This window comes from Metopolophium dirhodum, chromosome 1 (genome assembly GCF_019925205.1).
Source record: "Metopolophium dirhodum isolate CAU chromosome 1, ASM1992520v1, whole genome shotgun sequence".
In the NCBI taxonomy this organism is placed as follows: domain Eukaryota; kingdom Metazoa; phylum Arthropoda; class Insecta; order Hemiptera; family Aphididae; genus Metopolophium; species Metopolophium dirhodum.
In genome coordinates this window covers 58,905,745-58,926,061 of record NC_083560.1, presented here as the reverse complement: position 1 = coordinate 58,926,061, position 20,317 = coordinate 58,905,745, and positions in this window count along the sequence as shown.

Genomic DNA, 20,317 nt, shown 5'->3' with positions numbered 1-20,317 from the left:
CCACTGCATGTGGAATTAAGTAAAAACGACAAACTTGGTACAACTTTAATACTTTAGAGTTAAATCATACACTTACGTACCAACAGCACGGGGTCCACAATCTACCGCAGGTAGATTGCAGCCTACCTGATAATATACTGCTGCGAATCAGAATTTTTATTCCGGGCAACAGAAAAGTTAAGATAAGTCTAGAACATCGTACACCGAATATTAAATAACGGATTAAACAAAGTTTGAGTCGAATACAGTCTGTACGTTCAACGGGTAACGGAGTGCACAGGATCAGCTAGTAATTTATATAATGTCGTTTAAAGAATATAAATATCGCTAGATAATTTCGGTCATTTTTAAAACTGTATAAAATACCTTGGCATTATATTATTATATATAATGACTGAATTATTTATTACTGATTTATTTATTTACTACATTACACATACTATTGCCGGTAACATGATATAATATATAATACGTAAGTTTCACACGATTCTGCATTATTTCTAATGCAACTATTTTCCATTATATATTTTGTTTGCTATCGTATAAAGTGCTTGCTATTGTAGTATTATAATAATATTATAATACATAGTTATAATTGACATTTATTTTATCTTACCTATATTTTATAACTACAAAATTACATTTCTGAACTGTAGACAATAATTGATAATGCTACCGTCATACGCAGAAACGCTATTATTTTTGGTACCAAATTAAGGCTTATGATGTTTCCCAAAAGATATGTTGTAATTAGTTGGTATCTTAATGTCAGTTATCACGAGGAAATAAGCTATAAGGCCTAGTTAGCATATTAAATATGATAAGTCCAACAATGTTTAAAGCAGGGCTTGCAAACGTTATAATAACGTGATTTTGACAAAAATCGATTGAAATTTGTAAACGTTATTATAACGGAAAGCGATAATCAAAAATAATTAAATTCCGCAAAAAAAAACATAACAGTTAACAAAATATATTATAGTTTGTAGAATCATTTATTTCATGCCAAAAATCTAAGAATTGATTATATAATATTATATTCCGTATCCGGGCCATTACCTACCCGCATTAGTTATTATTTTTAAATTTAATAGGTACTAACACTATTTTAAATAACGATAAACGCAAAAGTTGAATAACGTTTTATTTCTAAATAACGTTAAACGCAAAAATTGTCTAACGTTTTAATTGTAAATAACCTAAAACGGATTTGTTTCTCAAATACAAGCCCTGGTTCAAAGTATGTGAAACTAAAATATTATTTTTTAGAAAGTTTTGTTTTCAAATCAACTGAATTCAAGCCAAACCTAAACGAGGTACCTATATTGTACAAAACGATAGATATGAACCTACCATCAGTTTTACATGGTTTAGGTGTGTCAACGTTACATTTAAATTTAAAAACCACACATAATTGTTTAGGTAGGTATATAGCAAATCAATTGGCAGAATCGTGTATGTATATAAACAATTATTAAAATCTACACGATATCCGCAATTTTATACACACGCGGTAGCGCGGTGGCATAAAACCAAGATCACGTCTACCTACATCGGGTGGACCAACCTTTTGTAGTTGGTGGGCCAATTTACAATTTCATAAAAACACCGGGGGCCGGCAGAACAAAAAAATCATGTACTTATGTAAATTTTATTTTATATATAGCACAAATTATTACATTACAGATTAAGTTACTTATATTTAGAATTAATTGATTAATTAATGTGATAATTGAAATTGTTTTTCAGAAGCCAATTTTTCAACATCAATTGAACACTATGTGGTGGCCAATCTGATACACGATTCTAAAGACGAATAGTGAATACGATTTTTTGATTTAGAATTTATTAAATTCATTGTAGAAAATGCTGATTCACAAATATACGTACTTCCAAATAATGACTAAATTTCAAGAGAAAAATTCCGTAATGTTGGGAATTTTTCTTGCGAACACAGTTTCCAAAACTCTTAAGGAGGCAAATTTACTTTTGATTGAAGAAAACAGTGCGATTGTGTGATTGTGAATAGTATTCACGCTGTTCATGTTCATCGCGTTTTATCGTGATATGACCGACTCCCGGTAACTCCTACCTTATAACAATAAAATGTAAATTGTATACGATCATAATATAACGATTTTGTTATAATTCATTTAATTGTTGGGGGAACAAAAAAAAGTCTTCGAGAGCCACGGGTATGACCACCCTGACCATGATGCTCACCCTAAACCAGTGTTCCCCAAAGTGCCAAGTGGGTGGTATCGCTATCCAGCTTAGGGGGCTATAGAAGTTAAAAGCTTAATTGGGGGGCATTGGATTACAAATAGGTAATTGGGGCGGTGACAGTTTTAATTTTTTTCGACAACATTATGCAGTAGGTATATGTACCTACAAATTACTGTACATGTATATTTTGTATTTTTAGAGTAATCATTCTTCTTCGTCGCCTGTCAAATTCGGTTGTTATCATAATAACAGTTATCTGAGTTCTATTAGACCATTTGTATTTAGTATACTCATGAGATTCCGACCGTGTTCGTTGTATATTGTTTTTATAGTAATAATGATCGTCGTATTTTGCGTATTTAATTGTATTTATGTATTTTCAACATCATTGCTGAATCGAAGAAATAATGTAGGCAGTATAATATTAAATATTTGTATACACGTAGACAAGATATTATAATAAAACATATATAGGTACTTATTTATAAACAATAAATTAATTTTTCATTGCATACTTGTGTACCAATACATTTTTCTTAAGGAAGGGGGCTGTCAGATTTTTTTTCAAGTTGGTGTTAAAGTTTAAAAGTTACCACTGCCCTAAACTAAACAGGCGCACACATAGAAAACTAGTGTAGATTCAACACCAATTTGAGTAAATCTCATACACATTTGATCGTTAAATTACGACTAAAGTTGGTTTGGTGTTGAAATAGTTCGTTAAACGTGATTCTCAAATTATTCATCTACTTTGATATTTTTGAACTCCAAATTAGGTTGAAATAATAACAGTTATTGGGTATATGGATCGTCTTTTCAGTTTTCCAGTTATTGTTGTAATGTCGTCAGAATGTTTGGGGAACATTTTCAAATCGTTACCAGGCGTCTAGGTCTTAAGTTATAACTTATAGATAAGGCTGCATAACACTTCTTGTATTTTTATATTTGTCCAAAAAGGTCGCAGAACAATGTGAGTGATGCATAAATAAGTTTCATAACACATGGAGGTTATATTTCAAATTGTATTTAGAATATTTTTTCGTTATTGCATGTTTATATATACTTTAGTATTGGTTTATTAGACAAATTAACAACATAATAATATTATGAAGTTACAAAATTAGACAATTTTACATTAAATAAAATAGATACCTAACATAAAATAGTAAAATACAAATCTGTATAAAACTTCAGCTGTCCGTCATAATTCATCGCATACCTACTGTTGTTTGATTATCGTAGTATTAAGCAAAAACAGTTTTTATCAATTAATTTAATAAAAATATAATTTTTATACTTTTTTTCGTATACTTCAATATTATAATAATTTGGGTACCATATTTTATATATATTACATTTTTTTTAGAGCATACCTCTCCCCTCAATTAAGACTTAATAAAGTTAAGACTTAATAAAATGTTAAAACAACAACAATAACAGTAAGAATGTAACCTTAGACCCTAACCATCAATAACCCATTACCCACAGTTGTAAATATACCACTTAATACCCATAAAAGACACATACTACTACCGGCCATTCCCGCAGACGGAAGCAGCCGCGATGGTCAATATATACGCCCCTGGAGAGACGACCAAACCTAGTCTGGCACGTAGGTCTCCTCTACAAACTATCTCAACTCAACATCCCGACTGAAATCGTAAAAATCATCGAATCCTTTCTCACTGACCGCACTTTCATCACAAAAATCGAAGACTCATTCTCGTTAGGTACATACTCGCAGGTGTCCCTCAAGGATCCTGCATCTCTCCTACTCTCTACTTGACGTACATATACGATATACCAACAACTCTAAAAGCTCATCTCTCACTATTCGCTGACGACACAATGTTCTTTACTTTCAACAAAAACCCGAAACGCGCAGCCATACAATTACAACACCAACTCAACCTAGCTACTACATGGTTTCATCGCTGGAGAATCAAAATAAACCCGACCAAAACCGTAGGTATCCTTTTCGGACGTTTAAATACTTCACCCATCCCACCATTAATACTCGACAATCATCCAGTGAACTGGTCCAATCACGCAAAATACCTTGGCGTTACAATCGGCCGCAGCCTCACCTTCGATAAACACGTCCAAAACATCACTAAAAAGGCCACTCGCGTTCGCGGAATGCTCTACCCCATACTTAACCGTTCTAGCCCCGTCCCAAAGACTTCGAAACTCAACATTCTAAAACTCTACGTCTCTCCAATTCTCTCTTATGCAGGCCCCTCTTGGGCACCCTTTATCGGTCCCTCACACTGGAAACGCATCGAATCTGTCCAAAACATCGGTATTCGCACGGTAACAAGTATGCCCTCTATCGTCAAAAACTCGGTCCTTTTAAAATCTGCCAATTTCAAGTCTATCCAAAACTCTAAATCCGTACCCAATCTAAATCAATGTTCTACAAAAACTCCTTCTCTGTTCATGCCCACACCCGACTTTTAGGTAAAACTCTCCCCCCCCCCCAACCACTAAAAACAGGATCAAACCCTACCCACTATCATGGGTAAGCCAACAATTTTAAAATAATCACCCTCACCAATTTTCATCCACTAGTAGAGGCAAAAGCCTGGTATAGTTAACTGCATAGCCGCCCCTTCAAAGCAAAGCTGTTCGCGCCGGCGGTAGCGTCGTAATAGTCCGTCCACACCGACCGATCACACACACACACACACACACACACACACACACACACACACCGCAAGTTTTGTATTTATTATTTTTATGTCAATTGTGTCGTCCGTGAATTATTATGTAATAGATAAATGTAGATAATGAGTTATGTAATGCAGCCGCCGACGGCTCGCTGTGTGGAAGCTTTAACACGGCCGCCGGAATCGTCAGTCTATCCCGTTACGCCAACGCCGAAATTACGTGAGCAAATCGCCGTGCCGAGGTGTAAAATTTATATTGTTTGTAGTATAGATTAATATATTGTTTCGTTAATGTTAGTGTGCGCAAATCGCCATGACCATTATTGTGTTGTAAAATTTAAGGCACGAATTGCCATACTTATTTTTATTTTGTATAAGTGAAGTCGCGAATCGCCACTTGTATCAATTTTGCCGCGTACGCTAATCGCCGCGGGCATTATATTCATTGTTGTGTTATTATTATTATTTTCATTATTATACAGGATAAGTAGCAGCTGGCCAGCCGTGCACCGTCCAAATTGTGAGTTTATTATTTATTATTATATCCTGTTGGGCCAGAAGGGCCACAATATTATTAGTCATATTTTATACCTTTATGTTGCTGTGATTTTTTTTATATTCCTTGTGTCCACAAATAATTATTTATTTTGTGTACAATACAACAACCATTTTTACCAGCAACCGTGTTATCCATTATTAAATAGAGTTACCTTTCTGTCATTATTTTATAAGCTTACACACTATCACATCTACACACTCACACACCCACCACACACTAGCACTCTCTGGTCTTGCACGGCGAACCCGTCCACTTCCTTTGAGTCGCTATAACATATATACACACAAACACAAGTCGATCGGTGTGTGAACGTTGCGTACAAGTATTGCTGTACCGGGCGCACGAGCTATAATTGTATCGTTCCCGGCGCGATCAAAAGCAAAGCAGACCAAACAACGAAAAACGTAAAACGATAATACATCGACACAGGGGCTACTATCAGCGTACTTACTAAAGAAATCGTCGATGTTATAATTAAAAAGGACCCTACTATTCCACAATTCCCTATCACCGGAGTACGAATAAGCAACGCAGTAGGTAAACAAGTATGCAAAATATACAAACAGATATTTTGCAAGTGCCAACTCAAGCAAGCAGTGATCCACACCAACTTTATACAAGTGGAAGGACTAAATGAAAAGGGCATTATAGGAGCAGATATCCTTAATCAATACAATGCTCAAATCAACTTCAGGAACCATACTATAAGACATGAAGTGAATAACCAGCCGTACTCGATTCCATATCGAAGGAACTCCCTAAAACAATATCACCAATCGGAAATATAAGGGAAATAACTTTATTGGAACACGACGAGACAAATGACACCATCGTCATTGAACCAGAGGAACAGAAGAAGTTTAACGTCATTATGGAAAAATATCAACACATTTTTTCTGACAACCCGTGAAAAATCCGAAACTTTGAGTGTCAAATAAGAATCACTCCGGGTGAACCAATATATCAAAAACCATATCCAATTTCTATGTCAAAATCACTCAGAATAGACCAAGAGATCCGATGGATGCTCGACTTAGGAATCATTGAACACTCAAGTTCACCCTGGTCTTCACCCATGGTTGGAGTAGAAAAAAAGAACGGAGACGTACGAATCTGTCTCGATGCAAGAAAAATTAATACCAGAATCATATCCGACAGAGAACGACCAATGCACATGGAGGACATAATGAACAAGTTTAAAGGCGTCAAGTATCACAGCTTAATCGACCTGACAGCCGGATATTAGCAGTGTTCGTTAAGAAAGGATTGCAGAGAAACAGCATTTTTACACAAGGGACGGAATCACCAGTATAAAGTATTACCATTTGGACTCGTCAATTCCGTCGCAGAGTTCCAAAAAATGCTTGATCACGTTCTTGGACCCGAGATTCTGCAATTCGTGGCTATCTACGTCGATGACTTACACATAACATCCAACAGTTTCAAGGAGCACCTGAACCACTTGGAAGCCATATTGGCCAAATTTGAAAAATACAATATCAAAATCAACATGAAAAAATCTCACTTCCTAAGGAAAAGAATCATATTCTTAGGACATGTAGTATCGGAGAAAGGAATAACCATGGACCCCGAAAAAATTCAAGCCATCCAAAACTTCCAACCTCCAAAAAACAAAAAACAAGTACAAGCGTTCCTCGGATTCATTAACTTTTACAGAAAGTACATCCGAGACCTGTCAAAAAATACTGAAGTCCTCAGCACACTAACCAAAAAAGGCATCACTTGGACATTTGACACCCCTCAACAACACGCCTTTGAAGAAATCAAACTACAATTTCTCGAGGACATTATTATTCAATATCCGGATTTTTCAAGGAAGTTCTACATTAGTACTGACGCATCAAACACTCATCTTGGAGCGAAGCTATTTCAGATGACTGATGAAGGACAACATCAAACGTTAAGCTTTATCAGCTGCACACTTAAAACGGCCGAAAGAAATTATAGTACTACCGAATTAGAACTTCTAGTTATCGTTTTCACCTGTAAAAAATTTCGTAACTACATATTAGGACATGAAACACATCTCCTCACCGATCACCAAGCACTTACATTCCTCAACAGCTGTCAACTACTTAATGCTAGACTGACAAGGTGGGAATACCAATTACTTATCGAACACATCCCGGGAAAAGAAAATATAGGAGCCGACACTCTCACCAGATATCCACAATCACCAAATGAGGACCTAGGGAACACCAAAATCCAAATTACTATCAATAAGTTAACCCTCATGAACTATAGCTCGAAACTCATGCATCAATTCGATCATCTCCGAGAACTGCAGCAAAGGGACGATAAATTAAAGAAAATATTTTTACAAGTGGCCCGCAAGAGAAGTAAACACTTCATCATCTGCAAGGACCTACTATTCACACAAAACGAACACGAGCGATATTTAGTAATGATCCCACGAGTCATGAATGAAGCTATCGTCCAAGAAACTCATGAAAAGTATAGACACATGGGAACCTCCAAAGTGTGCCAAATCGTCAAATTACAATACAAACTAATTAATATGTATCGGACAGTCAAACGAATCATCAAGACATGTGATATTTGTCAAAAGGCCGAATGTAACAACCAACTGACTAGGGCACCAATCTGCAGTATACTACCAGAGAAACCACTACAGTTAGTGTCACGTCTTGACCTCATGGGCCCACTGCCAAGGGACAAAGAGGCGCCCGATATATTTTAGCCATGTTAGACATCTTCTCTAAGTATATTCAGCTATACCCGATAAAAGGCAACCACTGAAACGATATTGAGGAAGATCTCGAACGAATACCTACCAACGTTGGACAAATCAACCAACTGTTAACTGACTCAGTTCCACAGCAAGAAATAGTTCTGACAAACAAAAGCACTAGGCATCCAAGTGATCCACACAACTACCTATCACCATGAGAGTAATCCAGTAGAAAGGGCCAACTGAAAGATTGGGCGCATGTTACGAACATATTGTCATGCGAAACACACGAATTGGGTGAAGTGGGTCCCCAACATTGAATATTGGATTAATCACTCACATCACCAGTTTTTTGGGTATACACTATATCAAATACTGTTTGGACAAGAACCTGATACCAAAATCACGCCAAACATTCAATTTCCAGACTACGACTGTTCAATCAACGATGAACCAGTGGTCGAGATCGTAAGACGAAGATTACGCACTAAAGCTGAAAGCAGAAACAAAACCAAAGATCAGCGGAAGAAGTTTCAACAGTATCAAGTTGGTCAAAAGCTACTAGTGAAAGAACACAAACTTTCCTCAGCGGAAGACAATGAAATACACAAATTATTTTTACTTTACAAAGGACCATATACAGTCATTCAAACCTACGATAACAACACCGTGATGCTAAAAGACGAAAGTCAACAAATCATTCGGTGCAATATAAAAAAAAAAAGTGGATAAGTGGATGTCGCTCTGCTGTACAGTAGGTTACAAGTGGATCACTGTAATGGGTGGTGTTAAATTTGAATTCAATGATATAATATCATTGTATAAGAAAAACGATTCTGAGCGAAAACGGTCAGTCAGCCTATGATATTACCAAGTATATTTGATGATATTATTGTGGATAAAGTAATTTATATATAATACCTATATACGTGGAGCCTTGTTTTAAATTTTCAATCCTTAGCCATAAAAGTTAAACATTTTATACATTTTTAACCACAAAATAATTAATAAATTATAAATTTGATAAATGTTGTCAAAATTTGAACTTTAAATGCTTATAAAAAAAAATTGTGCCTATGTATTTTTAATATTTTTTAACTACTATTAGAATGATATATCAGGAGCCTTATATTAAATTTTCACGCTTTTTTACCCAGCAAATAAAATTGACATAAAAATGACAACATCCGTAAACAGCTCAAAAAGAGTCAAAATATTTTCAAAATTTTATCGTGTATAGAAAATGCTAATATAAACATTCAATGACATTTTCAAGTATCTACGGTCATTTGTTTTAGAGTTACACCAAAAACCAAAATCGATTTTCTCGAAAACAGATTTTGCTTAAAAATTCCCGTTTTTCCTTAATTTTTCTTTTGTTTTTCACGTCGCTTTTGAAAACTACTGAAAACCCCCCTTTACTTTTGACCCCCTAAAGTACCAACTAGATTCACTTTCCTCTCAGAAAAGTTACTATTGAAGAAAATCCAAGCACTTTTACTGTCCTAAAAGGTGATGACACAAAAATAAAAAAAAAACACACATCATAGTAAAATCAATACATTCATCGCTTCGTTATTTAAGTTGATGAGCACTTAAAACTATGCTTGTATTCTAAATAAATAATATTATAATTACGATCTAATAATAATAATAATAATCAGTTTGCAATATATATTGGTGTGCCCTTATGGTTATATTATAAACTAAATTCTGCTCTTAAAAATCGCTACATTTGTAGCAGTCGTACACAGTCAATAGCTAATCGAATGTAATTTAAGTTGATGAGCACTTAAGACAATGCTTATATTCTAAATAAATAATTATGATTATGATCTAGTGATAATTAAATTATTGTGGTATATATCCAAAATTATAATTAAGTTATCATACGACGATAGTCACAGAGTTTTGTATTGTAAGGGGGTGGATAAATAAATAGATTTAAGAAATGCAAGGTTGAATTTGTTGAGTAATATGGGATAATTAATTAGTTGGTCATACCGAATGTTGACGTAATTCAATATACATATACGTCTGAATCGATGGTGGTAGATACTCCTTTGAGCAGTGAAGAAGGTGTATCGTGACGCTGGCTGGCATGGACGTTGTGCATCGGGTCGTCTTGTGGAAAAAACTGCTGGCGAGTCGATCCCGTGGGATCCTTATATATTATGATTTTGGTGTAATCCCTTCTTCTGGTGATATGCATCGATATCTGCTTTTACGTATTGATGTGTTTATGATTTTGTCTTCAGCGGTATGGCAAAGGTGCCGCTGGTAATTTATTGTGTTATTATGTCCCAACGTCTTGATCGGAAAATTGTCGACGGGGTCTTGAAGTATATGAGTTACAATGCGGTGTCGTCTGAAGCCGTTGATAATTGATTGTTTTGTTTTTACTAAACGTCTGGTCGGAGAGGTGTTGAATATTATTAATGTTATGCATGTGTCGTGTATGTATACGAGGGAACGTAAATATATGCCTAATGCGTATATATGTATATGTATATTGGGTCATCCCATATTCCATATGGTCCATCGTTTATTAGTTATCCTGTGTTTTTATTTAAGTCTAAATATCATATATTACATATTTTAAGTGAATAAATGTACATACTTTGACTCAATTAGAATAATATATTAAATAATAGATAGTACATAATGATAGTAGTACTTATCTATTAATTAGATAGCTTAAGGATGTACATATTATAATATATTTTAATGTAACATATTATCATTTTTATAATAACTTTTAACAAATATACCTAATAAACAACAGGTTAAATAAAATATTAAAGAGCAGGAACTTTTTAAAACATGAATATGTACCTAAATAAAGTTGACACTATAACAATAACACAGGGATCACAATTTCCGAAAAAATTCTGGTTTTAAAATTTTTAATTATGACAACATACAGTTTTATTTTCATGTTCCAAAGGAGAATATTTTTTAAAGTATTTTGATAAATAAAATCAAATTTTGGACCAGTAGATTATGATTTAAGAGTTATGAGTTACGAATTATAAGTATTTATAAGATTAAGGGGTATGCATACTGACCGTTTCAAGGAGTTCAGTATAGGCAAGTTTCTATTTGTGTGCATGCGGGTCGTGTAAATGTGTGCATAAAAATAGTGATCATTAGTGTGAATGACTGTGTGTAAATAAATAGCGAAGCGCACCCGCACATGCACGCACATGTCAGTAATACGGCATTTTACACGCTATATTACAAATGTGAATTTTAGTGAAACACTGAAACTTAGTTTCGTATTTCCAATAATATAACTTACTGAGTGACATTGCAGTATGAACACCTATTATACGAATTGAAAAGATGAAGTTTATCTAGGTTTGTATAGGAGTCGATTTTCGATTTTCGATATTTTATTTTCAAAGTCCAATATTTAACTCTAAAACTTGTGATATTTTACTTAGTTTAGTAGTTCAAATATTTAAAATTGACTTTTATACAGATATAAATTAACTTCTCTTCTACAATATTGATAATAGGACAATAGGTGTATTTACTCTCAAACCGCTCAATAAACTATATTATTTGAAATACAAAAGTACATTTTCATAGAATTTTTCAATACTATTCATACCCCTTAAATCATAAGTACTCATAACGCTATTGCTCAACGGTTTATTAGTTAAAATTTTCAATAGTCAACAATAATTATCATTCACAAAATTATTTTTAATTCGTTTTTGTAATATACCTGGTGTACTGGTTCTACTACTAAAAACTAGCTAAAAATTAAAATGGATAAAAATAAGTGTTTGGTATTTTAAATTTTAAAAGGGATAAAAATAAATCCTTATGGGAAAATAATGAACCTCAGGAAGCACTTGAAAATAATTCTGTGGCTGAAGTTGACCCCGATGATCCACCTGTTTTACCGGGTGTACAAAAGTTACCTTCGCTGAGAGTATTGATATTGGGGATATAAATACAGGTCTGATTCGCCCAAAGTTACAGGTATGCTTTCATAAATTAATTTATAAACATTACGTGGTCATTAATCATTATACAGAAAGTTATGTTTTATTTTTAAGAAAAATAAAAGTAGTTTTTCCTTTACCTTTTTTGGCACCAAACCTGACTCCTCCGTTAAGTACAAGACGACAACAAGTGATATAGATACGAATAAAAATTGGCCACACAAATATAACGCACGTCCACTTAATGTGAAGAGAACCGAGACCAACCTGCGAACCCTGCAACAAATCACTTATAGTGATTCCTAGAACACTTCTTCCTAGAATGCCCAAATCTAACAGAAGAAAGAAAAATGTTTCCACATCTAACATTAAAAGATATTTTAAGTATAGACAATTTTAACTGTTTAATAAAATTCCTTGAAATAACCAATCTATATAATACAATTTGAATAGTTGCTATAAATATGTTTTACTATTACTTATACTATTATTACCATTTCCGTTGTACTGTATTACCTTTAATTAAATATTATGATGATTTTAATTAATATGTAAATATGTTTTTGTTCCCGGCTAATGACTATAATGTTGAAGCCGTAATAGATGAATTTAAAAAAAATAATATAATACCAGATTTTCCAGGTAATACAATTATTTAAGTTTATCCTAAACTTATTTTATAAATATAAACATCAACATGTCAAGGAAATAGGTGCATTTAATTAATTATTTTTAAAACATGTGAAAGATCATTCTCAGCAATGAGAAAGATTAAAAATTGGCTTCTAACATCTATGAATCAAGATAGATTTATCTATCAATGACATTTGTCATTCATTTATTTAGAACAAGATTTATCAAATGTATTATCCAACGAAAAAATATTAGATACATTTGTAATTTCTAACCGAAGTTCCCAATTATAATAACATATTTAATAAATAAATATAATATATTACATTTATTTACCTAAATGTTGTTATTTTTTTCATACAAATATTTTTAGTTTTATTAATAGATGCATTATAATACCTATATTAAATGTAGGAAAGTAGGAGAGAAAATATGATATCGCCATATCGGTTCTTCAATGGTTCTTCCACGAGCCTGTTTCGTTTAAATATGTTAGCCCCTCCAAGTTAAAAACTGAAATTGCGCCTATGGATGCAACCAAATAATCACCTAGTGTATATTTATCAGAAGTAAAAATTAAATTACGGGATTAACAGAATTATTGTGCGAATTTTATTATATATCCATATTTAAAGATATATTTTAATTAATTTATAATTTGTAATAATATAGGTACTTAATAATTTATTATGATCATATCTTTATATCATTAAATAATCTGTAAACATTTAAAATTAAATTGATTTTAAAGTTGTGTATTTGTCTACATTTAACCAAGTAATACAACTAACGTAAATTTAGTTATTAGTATTTATACCTATTTCAAGTAGCTACATAATAATTCATTTAAATTTTAAAAGAAATCAAATTTGACTATTATTACTATTATTACTATTATTATTCTGATAGGTTAACATAATGTTTATAAGACTTGTCATTTATAATTACTAGTTTTTGGCAATTTTTCTTTTCATAATTCAACTGTAAATAGATTAAATAAAATATATAAATACCTAACAATATTGTAATCACATTTTTCCTTTACTAATTGCCCAAAGATGAAAAATTGTATAACTCAGTGGAACGTTTGATTTAGTTTTATGGTGTGGAGGAAATTAAAAAACTTCCCCCACAGGACATTAACTTTATTTATGAGTATTTTGAAATTTTATTTCTTATAAAGCAGGGATGATTATTCACCTGAATTATAGAACTACAGATCCCCATTTATATCTCATCTACTCAATTGAACAATTTATTCAATGCAGGACTACATTTAGAATTTGTCTATAGGAACATTTTAACATTTTAATAAATAATTTAAATACACATAAATAATAAACTTAGTGATAAAGTGTAGGAATGAATCTAACACAACAAATAAATAAAATATATACTAATTAAGTTAAATTATAAATGTATAACTTATTAAGTTAAATTAAATCAGTTATGGGCATGAGATACCGTACTAATAAAAAAAATTAGTTAGGATTTTGAATACAATATTATGATTATTTATATGAGAATATAATACATTTTATTAAACTAATGGGTATGAGATACCATGCTAATAAAAAAAATTTAGTTGAGATAATAAGTATAATATAATAAATGATATGAAAATATAATACATTTATAACTATACCAGTTAGAGTTAACTGAGAGTCCTAAATATCTAAAAATGGGAAGGAAAACGTATTAGTCTATATAAATTTTGATAAATATATATTTATGACTCGGGGGTCCGTGTAAATTTCGCCCAAATGATATGCATAAATTCGCCCAAATTAAAGTCCCCCATTTTAACTGTGACAAAACTGGTAACATGCAAGTAATTTCTGTATTTTTAATAAGCATTTTAAATTTAAATTAACTAATAATATAATAGTAATATGTCAACAAAAATCACCTGTTTATTGCGGTTTTTACTCAACCGATAGTTACATACAAATACGTTTTGCTATTATGTTAGTGTGCCACTGTGTCACTGAGTTAGCGTGACGTACTATCATTGGTATATAAAACAACTAGATAGTCGACTTGATGAGCTGAGTACATTGAAGTCGGGCAACCAGGTGGTCTGTGGCCAGGGGTGGACTGGGCCGGCGGCATACCAGAAACTTTCACGGTGGGCCGCTGCTCAAAAACAATTTGGTATTATTATAATATCACTCTATATATAAAAATAGATCCCTGTTTCCCTTGGTCATCGTATCACGCATGATCGGCTACACCGATTTCACTAATTCTCTTTTTGTTGTGTTCGTAATTTTCAGGAGAAGGTTCTTATGTAATACAATTTTAGGAAAACCCACCGGAAAAGTAGAAAATTTGGATGTCAATAAAACAGTGGCGCCATCTTTCCAGAAAAAAATTAATTAAATAATGAAAAAAAAAAAGTTACAGATTAAAAAAACGATAGTGTATTGTATATTGCTTGCTATTGGTTACGGGCATGTTTGTTGATTTGTCTATTATTTTTTGTCAATATATATATATATATCTTCTAACTATATAAATGTGAAATGAAAATTTTTGTACGTGGTGAACTCTGGAACTACTTATCAGATCTTCTTAATTTTTTTTTTAAAACGAATAAATATATCACGGAGAAGGTTTCTATGAAAGAAAATTTTAGAAAAATCCACCGGAAAAGTAGGAAATCTGGATGTCAAAAATACAACAGTGACGCAACAGGTTAGGTTAGGATTTTGTACTAATTGATTATATTAATCCACCATAGGTAGAATATACGACAAACTTTGTATAACTTTGATACTTCAGAGTTAAATCATACTCTTACGTACAAACAGCACGGGGACCGCGATATACCGCAGTCTACCGCAGCCTACCTGATAATATACAGCTGCGAATCAGAATTTTTATTCCGGGCAACGGAAAAGTTAAGATTAATTTTGAACACCATATACCGAATATTAAATAACGAATTGAACAAAGTTTGAGTCATATAGAGTTGGTACATTTAACGGGCAACGAAGTGCACGGGTTCAACTAGTTTATAATAAAATCGGTATAAGTTATAAATATTTTCGTATTTGCGTGTCATAACGCTTGAGTGTGAAAAATTGTTTATATTAGGTGTTTAAGATTTTGGATTGTGGTTCGGCTGATTGTCCACTCCCCTCGGCATCAATGCATCATCAAAAATTATTATTCATAGCTGGGTCGTGAAGTTAAATATAAATTGCGTTTTTGGGTTCTCGTTTCAAGTTTCCGCTGTGTAGATGTTGGTGTTGGGAGGAAGAGAAGATTTATGATTTTCATTTCCTGTGATTGCCGCAAAACCCAATAAAACTTTTATTTAGCATATTTTCAAAACTTTGATTTTCAGACTTTTTTGTGTGGTTTTTGAACATTTTTATGGTTTTGAGGCATTTTTAGTAAACGTTATAAAAAACATTTTAAATTCCTTTAAAAAAAATTATATATAATGAAATATAGGTACCTATATTTATGTTTACTAATATTTCTATTTTTATTACGTATTATGTTCGCTCCTATGACTTCAGTTGTACAAAACATCACTTGCCTATTACTATCAAAATGTTTCATTTGAAAATATTAAATAGCATCTGATTGACAAGTATAATAATGAAACACAAAATTGAAAATATAACGAATATACCTATCTAAATTTTATTTTATATTTATTTAAATTGGCTTTTAATTTTTCTGTTTATTAAGCTTGTAATATTATAATATTACACTACAGTGTATTAAATCGTATTTTTTAAGGCATTTTTCTTGTGTTCTATTGCATTTAAATCCACGCCTAATTTATAACTTAATCGTCTTAATCTGACATTTATTATACCAATCGATTAATATATAAACTTCTAGCCAGCGAGTATAGGTATTTACTTTATATTATCTAATATATATTTTATATAATAGAAAAACATAATATTATTATATTATACACAATAATAAAATATAATAGAGGAGTCTCGACTGTGTCATGCGTTGTCGATATTATAATATATTGTGTAACCAATTAATTATATTCTAAAAAATAATAATTTGATTATTCAAATACATAAAAATAGTTTAATTATTTTATTGGATTTCTTCATTGATTAAAGTATAATTTTATACAAATATAAGTACCTACAGTAACTAATTTTATTACAAACATTTATTTAATAATTGTATGACGTTTATTGAATTATTATGTTATTTCTTAGCTTTAAAAAAATATAGGTAGGTAGGTATAATTATTAATTTTATATTTTAAAGAAACTTATTTTTAACTAAGTTAAGTTACTTTTATTTTATAATTTTACAAGTTAAAAAAATAAAATACTACGAGCTGTTTACGGACAATTTCAATTTTCAATTTTTTCATAAATATTAATAAAATGTTATTTATCGGGTAAAAAAGCATGACAATTTAATGCAAGGCTCCTGATATAATGTTACAACAGCAGTTGAAAAATATTAAAAATACATAGGCACAATCTTTATTTATAAGCATTTAATGTTCGATTTTGACAAAATTTATCAATTTCAAAATTTAATAAATATAGTGTAGTTAAAAATGTATAAGATGTTCAACTTTTATCATGGCTTAAAACTGAAAATATATTTCCTGATTTCGATTTCCGTTTCGGATATTGGTATTTATTTTTTCCGATTTTGATTTCGGTTTCGGATATTGGTATTTATTTTTTATGATTTCGTTTTTGGTTTAGAATACCGGTTTTGAATTTTTCCGATTTTGATTTCGGTTTTTAATGGTTATAACCGATATTCAAAATTGGTATAGAATATCAGTTTCAAGCCCTAACTTTTATAGCTAACAATATAACAAGAGCTTCGTGCCTTCGTGTGACAGTTGTAAGTTAACGACGTCTAACGCGCATTTTTCACACCGGTTTAGTCTAGCGAATTTCTAACATAATTACATCATTAAATAAAACTTAAATCATACTACCATAGAGTTGTAATATACTTATGTACCTAATGAACAGACGACGGTGAAGAGCTTAAGATATTAAACAATAAGATAATATTACTTTACACATTTCATTATAATATCATTATGTCATTATATAGCATGTAATGAAGACAGTCGACAGGACAGGAAGATGTATAATTATTAAAAAATTACAATACACATGATCACGTATAGTTTTCTACTATATATTATTACGAATTTACGATGCTGCACAAGTGTTGTTAAAATGTAATTATAGTATTTCAAAGAATAATTAAAATATTCGGATCAACGAATAATCTTAGTGTTTAGAAAATATACAATTTAACTTGTTTATTTTCCAAGTCCAAAGTATTGCTGATTGACATATTCTAAGTCCAAATAATTATTTTAAAGATCGTTTGGTGGCGTCGTCCGAAATTTATTATTCATAAACAAATTTTACGAACAACGCAACACTATATAGTTTAAACTATACAGTATACATTCAACGATAAGGTACACACTATTCTGTATAGATTCCCCTGTTTTTAAGTATACATTTTGAGTTTTGATTCACATTAAATTAATCTTACCTTTCCGTTACAAGATACAAATTGTGCATGGAACGTTCTAGAAATACCGGTGCATATTCCGTCTCCCGATACAATATTTGAGACCGTACCGTCATTTTATCACAGCAGTGTGCAATCGCCTGTTTAATCCCGTGATGGGGACAGTTGGGGGCGTATATCGATTGCGCCGAAATTACCTTTTTACCTGTGAAAAATCTATTGATTCCGCCGGCTATTGACTCCGCCGAAGTTTTTTATTAATTGATTCCGCCGGTTAATATTTGTAAATTATTTATTTTAATAAAAACAAAATATAAAAGACTTAAATTAATATACAATTAATTGTATGCATTACAATTGGAGCATTACATGAACATAAAACGTGAACTTTGAAACGTCTTAATCTCCTAACATATTCTATAATATACTTATATAGCTATCGCATATTATCGTGTCAGTTTTCATACACCTTAATCAATATAATCTATAAAATTGTATCGAAAAGAGACATATTTTATTACACGTAGGTACATCGGTATTATTAGAAATAAAGAAAATATTGTACAATATGTTTTGTGTCCAAATAATCAACATTTAGTGACAGTTGTAGTCTTGTTCGCGTCTTGCATTGTGCATATACCAGATACCTCGTGTTAAAAATGAATTTTGAAATCGTTATTAGTGAAAGAAAAAATCAATTAATATTATATAAAAGTTTTAATATTTCAATCCAACAACACTTATTGCTGACTTTGAAGAAGCTATACATGTAGGAGCAAAATTTGTATGGCCTCAAATTAAAATAATTGGATGCAGATTTCATCTGACTCAAAGTTGGTGGTGACATATACAAAACTTTGGTAATTACTTATATTATTTTTTTATTTTTTTTTTGCATATATATTATATATTATATACATTAACTATATTATAGGTTTATCAATTGAATACAAGAATTCCAACAGCGAAATTGGACAGTGGTTGAAATGGATATTCGGTTTGCCATTATTAAATGCAGAAGAAGTAAGTGAAAGCTTTATTGAAGATTTTATGTCAGTCGTTCCTGATGACCCAAGGTTAAAAAAATTCTGCGATTATATATGTGATAATTATATTGATGAAACATCAAAATTTAATCCGAAAATGTGGGCTTCTTCTTCAATTTCTTCCGAACGAACAACAAACAGTTGCGAATCGTTTCATTCGAAACTTAATACCCAATTCAATAAAGCACATCCTAATATATTTTTGTTTTCGCATGTATTAAATTTAAAAATTCAAACTGATACATATATAATAATAAGAGGGCTCGATAATACTAAAATAAGTAAAAATAAAATGTATAAAAAAAAAAATATATATATAGAAACAATTTTTGAAGACTATTTAAATAAAAAAATTGATAGATTTAAATATATAAAACTGGCATCTAAGCACTATTCTGAAAAATAAATCAATTAATATTATTATTACATTTTAACTATTATTACTATTATTTATTTTATTTTTTCTAAATAATTTTTGCTGTATTATTCATATATTATTATTACTATTATTTATTTTATTTTTTCTAAATAATTTTTGCTGTATTATTCATATATTATTATTTACTATTATTTATTTTATTTGTACTACAATATGGGTCCGGGGATAGGAAATTATAGCTGATAATTTTAATCAAGAGTTCAAATTCTAACTTAAAATAAAAAAATTTCCATTTTTATACCAACCATCAGGCATTGTGAATAGTTAAGTACGATTTTTGGGTATATGAAATTCTCACCCTGGTCTTAGACCAGATACATTATTTATCCGTCAAAAATGACAGTTATTTAATAATTAACAGTAAACGGTTACTCATTTTACATTTACCACTGCTAGGGCTGGTTGTACATTGGTGCTTGGTTCAGCAATTAGCATGTTAAATTGTTAACGTAAGTAAAACTTGTATTTTTTATTTTTTACCTTAATAATAATTTTGTAGATGAATTGTTTGTAATGTGCCTATATGAATGTTCATATTTATTCATTGCAGGTTTACTCCAAATTA